The sequence below is a fragment of the Melitaea cinxia genome, chromosome 5 (genome assembly GCF_905220565.1).
Source record: "Melitaea cinxia chromosome 5, ilMelCinx1.1, whole genome shotgun sequence".
Taxonomy (NCBI): Eukaryota; Metazoa; Arthropoda; class Insecta; order Lepidoptera; family Nymphalidae; genus Melitaea; species Melitaea cinxia.
This window is the reverse complement of record NC_059398.1, coordinates 8,948,159-8,953,336: the sequence shown is the minus strand read 5'-3', so window position 1 is coordinate 8,953,336 and position 5,178 is coordinate 8,948,159. Positions and strand designations below refer to the sequence as shown.

At 31.0% G+C, this 5,178-nt stretch overlaps 1 long non-coding RNA gene across 1 annotated transcript; it reads right to left on the bottom strand.

The window, feature by feature from the left end:
• Window positions 1-3,475: 3,475 nt before the first annotated feature.
• LOC123653372 lies at window positions 3,476-4,850 on the bottom strand. The gene is made up of 2 exons (XR_006743077.1): window positions 4,679-4,850; window positions 3,476-3,710 (listed from the first exon to the last, which is right to left on the bottom strand). It is a non-coding gene; the product is annotated as an uncharacterized LOC123653372 (long non-coding RNA).
• Window positions 4,851-5,178: the final 328 nt, after the last annotated feature.

Below are 5,178 nucleotides of genomic sequence, written 5' to 3'. Positions count from 1 at the left end.
CTGGCTTTGAAATACACAGGACGAAGACGGGCAGCAGCGTCTTCGGTACGACAATGCCAGGCCTGCGGTCACCAACCCGTCTGCCCAGCGTGGTGACTATGGGCAAAACACAGGAGTGAAGTTGTCGAGGCCTATGTCCAGTAGTCGACTGCGAAAGGCTGCTGTGATTGTAATTGCAGGCTGATCTTTAGCTTGCTTACATTCCTTTAAAATTCACAGAACAGATAATTGTTGAATTTTAAAAGTGGAATTACTATTTACTGACTACATAGGTACCTAATTTGTTTTTTAATTTTAAGTTCTGTCAATGTTTAGAAGAATAAATAGGTGTATTATTTTCTTTATAGTGATTTATTAATGTTAATATGTTGATTTTTAAATAACAATAATTCTTCAATAAATAAATTATTAAAATCCAATGTCTCTTTACATTATCATAAAAATATCACCTCTTTATTCCTTTTCTAAGCTGGTGGACGCGAAGTGGTCCAGCGGGTGGACGCAAATTGGATTTTATGGACGCAAACTGGGTAAATCGCCTAATTCTGACGTTTGTATTTAAATAAAATAATAACAAGATGTTTCGAACAAAACTGAAAGTTAATCTTTAAATAGACTATATAATGAACACAGTAAATAAATTTTTCATAGAAATTAGTGCGGGAACATTTTTATTTTCTTCTTCAAACTTGCCAACTGCACTAAGTGGACGCGAACAGGCGCAATGACCCTATTTATAGTGATCACCGTATAAATTCTAAAACATTGAGACGTGACGAGAAGCGCCATCACGCAAACTACTCGCACGAACTTTACGGAAGTAACCTTTACCTCCTGACAACGTAAATAAATACAAATACAAGTATTTTAAACATATTCGATATGCACGATTTTATTTAATTAAGCAATTTATCGAAATCTTAACAAAATTAAATAAACTTTAACTATAGTGTGTGTACTTAATTATCGTTTATACTTGTTTTATTTATTTGATTGTTTGATTATATTATATACATCCTGTTGTTCTCTTTACATGATAAACTATACGAAACTTTGCATGGTAAACATACGAAGAAACAGTTTTTTCTTACTGTAAGATACGTATTAAAAAAACTTACAATGTTTTTCGTCCTGTATTTAGATATGGCATAAAACAAAACTTCATATTTTCAAGAGTAAATAAGAAAAAAAACATTACATGTACTATTTAAGATAGCTATATACTTCTTCTCAAAAAGTAACATTTGCATTTAACCAAACTCTGTCTTTTCCTTATCAATGATATTATATTAGCATGAAAACGTATAATGTTTTGTAACAAAATAAATAAACAAAGTCATTACATAGGCCGATAATATAGCGGTTGAACATTAATAAACGAAGAGTAAACCCATTGGGTTCGCACGAGTCCGCAAGAGTCTGTGTGGTGTTGGACTCACCACAGAATGGCCGAAACTCGCTACGAGATCAACAATTTTTCTTCTAGATTGCACAATTCGAATTTGTTAACGGGAACCGGTCATCTACATTTGACTTTTTGTCTGAGCACGGGCAAGTATAAATTGATAATGTTGGTAATTTGGCGCCCGGCGAGAGTGCCGTTGCCCGCTATGCTAATGAGTTTATAATGAACATAATAACATAGGGAGATGATATATTTTCGAAATCAATGTCTAGGTCGTACATGTTTATTAAGTTTACAAGTGTTTCAATTTATATAGTCTCCAATGAAATAATTTACTTTTGTATTTGAGGAATTAGTTAATAAACCTTATATTTGTATATTGCAAAACAAACCATTTTTCTTATTCCTTCAATTATATATTAAGTTATTTATTAGTAACGTTTGGTAGGTTGATTTCACTTAATATTTATATTTTGTTTATTTAAATATCTATGAATCTTAGAAGCTTGTTCAAGATACTCTGTGAAAACATAATTGGAACCTGTCGAACTTTGTTTTAAACCACTATAATTACTTTATGATTATTAATTATTACGATAGTATTAGCTGGAACTACTTTTGTACAATTATAAAAAATAAAGGTGTAATTTATTAAAATTGAAATGGTAATCACTTAAATTACCTTCATCTAAAGTGGGTGTATTTATCTCTTATCTAGCTATGCTGGGATAAAAACTTTATGCACGGACAGGTTTTATCATCGTCAACAATATATATTACTAGAGAGATCCGTTACAATACGCACCGTATAAAATATTATTTAATACAATTCAAAGCATCGTATATTATTAGTATCATTGCTCATAAAATATTTTACTAATTTATCACTGCAATAAATTATTTAGATGATGATGAGATAAGAAACAAGCTGTTGATTAAGATAAAAAGATAAATTTAAAGCACTATTTATCTGCGTTCGTATATACAAAAAAAAAACTTAAATCAATGCAAATTGTTGTGTGTCTCTCGTTAATGTCGGTGTGAACTGTGCAGCGGTATTTATATTCCTCAAAACAATGTAAACATTTGAATTTGAGCACGAGTGAGCACAAGCAAGTGTAAATTATCGAATCCACGGTAAACGGACGTCATAATAACGGAAAACGCTACGTACACATCTTAGTCTTTCTACCCAAAGACCGGTGTATTTACCTATGTCCAAAATAATCGTCTTCTATGTAATCTAGTACAAAAAACTAAAATCAACGTTAATTATTTACTCGCGTGTTGTCTTGACTTACAGTGATTACTCTCAAGTTATAAATGAGCTACATTTAACGTTTTATGTTTATATTGATCGTTTATAGTTTTGGAATTTACCTAAATACATGAATGAGTAATTTTAACGTTAAGTTTCTGCGAATTACAGTATTTTGCATTTAAAAGAAATGTTAAATGGAAACCTATATAACGTTATCCTTATTATGATGTCACACTGTAAATATGAACCTACTTTTATTGCAAGATACAAATACGAATGCTTTTTACTTACACACATTAAATGAATTCAATTATACTGCAGATTTAATAAAAAATGTAAAAAAATATATTTTACCTAGCTTAAGTTCATCTAAAATATTTAAAATAGTAATCATCATCACATCATCACTTCAACCTATCGCAGTCCACTGCTGGATATAGGCCACCCCAAGTTGACGCCAAAAATGGCGCCGAACCGAAGACGCAGCTACCCGTTTTCGGCTTGTGTATTTGAAAGCCAGCAGTTGGAACATCAGTCCGCTTTTTAAGTTCCGAGGTGGTAGTGGAACTGTGTTATCCCTTAACAACCTCTTACGACACCCACGGGAAGAGAGGGGGTGGCTATATTCTTTACTGCCGTATCCACACAGCATAAAATAATAATACTAGTAAGCAAATAGGTTTCACTTTCGACATCTTAAAGCAAACGTAATTAACTTTTTTTAATAATATTGTTCGCTTTACAGAACGAAAAGTAAGAGTAAAAATGCAATGTGATAAGTAAGTGATAGTAAATTGAAAGTAAAAAAGTGGTACATGTATTATATTTATTTTTTTGGAATAATAAATAATTACGTCGTTAATTGATATCTTATCTGCGCTGATGATTAGATGTTAAGCGGTGAAACGTGAGAAGCGTCGCCGGCTGCTCAGGCGTTGCTGACGCCATAGCCTCTAGATCTTCCTTGTACCATGACTCATGTCCACTGAGTTCGTGACCCAAACTGCGGATTTATTTTGTGGCCTCGACTAACCTTCGGGATGACTAACAAAACATTTATTATTAATCATAACTACTTAGAAATTGCCTCTTAATTTAATACATATCATTAAATTAGTAAAAACACACTTTAGTACAATGGCGTAATCGACGGTTTTAAGTTCTATAAAAGATTTTAAGTTATAAAAAATAAACTTAAAATTTAATCAAGTTAAGTACAGCACATTAATTCAATATTGGAGATTAAGTCAAATAAGATTGTATTGTTTTATAATAATTTACACTTTCAAGGTTTATATGAATGAGTATTTCCAAGAATTTTCTATGTTCGTTTCCTTAATGTGTAAAATGTATTGATGTGCATAAACTCGCAGTAAATGTATAATAATATGTTATGGAATTATAATATTACTTTACACAACAGCGTTAACTGTAACATCCGGTTGAATCCATCTTAGAGTATTTTTCGCTATGACTCTATATAATTATTTAATGTTTACAACACACATCTTTATGTCTAAGTAAATATCAACATTTGAAATATCTACTTTAAAATATTGTGAAGTCGAGAAAATGACATTGGATCTTTTACTTGATGAATTTTATTCATATATTATAAGGGTGACCGAGGAGAGTTGAAACAATTTTTACATTAAGACGCATAACATTTAAAATAAACGATAATATGTAATGTGTTACATACTAAAGTAAACCTTATTTAATTAACTAACAAACCCATTTGTTACCGCTATTTCCTTTGTGCCAAAAAAAATCCACTTGAAGGCAACTGGCGACTGTTTCAACTCTCTTACCAGTCAGGTAAGTTGAAATAGTGGTCTAGGAGCGTTAAAATATAATTTTTCTAGAAGAAATTTGTTATAAAAACGGACACATTTAAAAATAAATGTTCGATTAAAGTAAGTACAATTAACCTTAACGTGACCTGTTTTGTTTCAATTACTGCTAATTTATCTTTCACTAGCATAAATATCAATTATTATAACCGACTTTACCTTTTATCTATTGTTTGCACTTTATAAGATCTGGTTTCTGGTGGATCATAATTTAGATAAAGATTAATTTATTTTATCATTATTAATATGAAATTATTTTGCGGAACGTCAGGAACACATGACGTAACGTTTCGAACGAACTAAAGACTATTAGCTTCGCCTTACACTGTCAGGTAACACCGTAAGTATATCGTGTTCAATAAATAATGAGGCGTCCACTTGACTCACATACCAATAGTTAGCGGCAAATAACCTAATCGTGAGAACTAGGCTTTCAAGCTTCTTTGTAATTTCAATTATTAGAATAAATTTACGCATATATTTAAGAATTGAATATAATTATACAAATTATGCGCATGATTTTCGGTACATATTTGCTTATTTAGAAGCATACGTTTACTTTGTATATTTAAAGAATACGACGAATATTATTGTAAAAATTACAAGTAACTTATTTCTTTAATTCCTATACTATTACGTAGCAAAGCAATATATTCTAC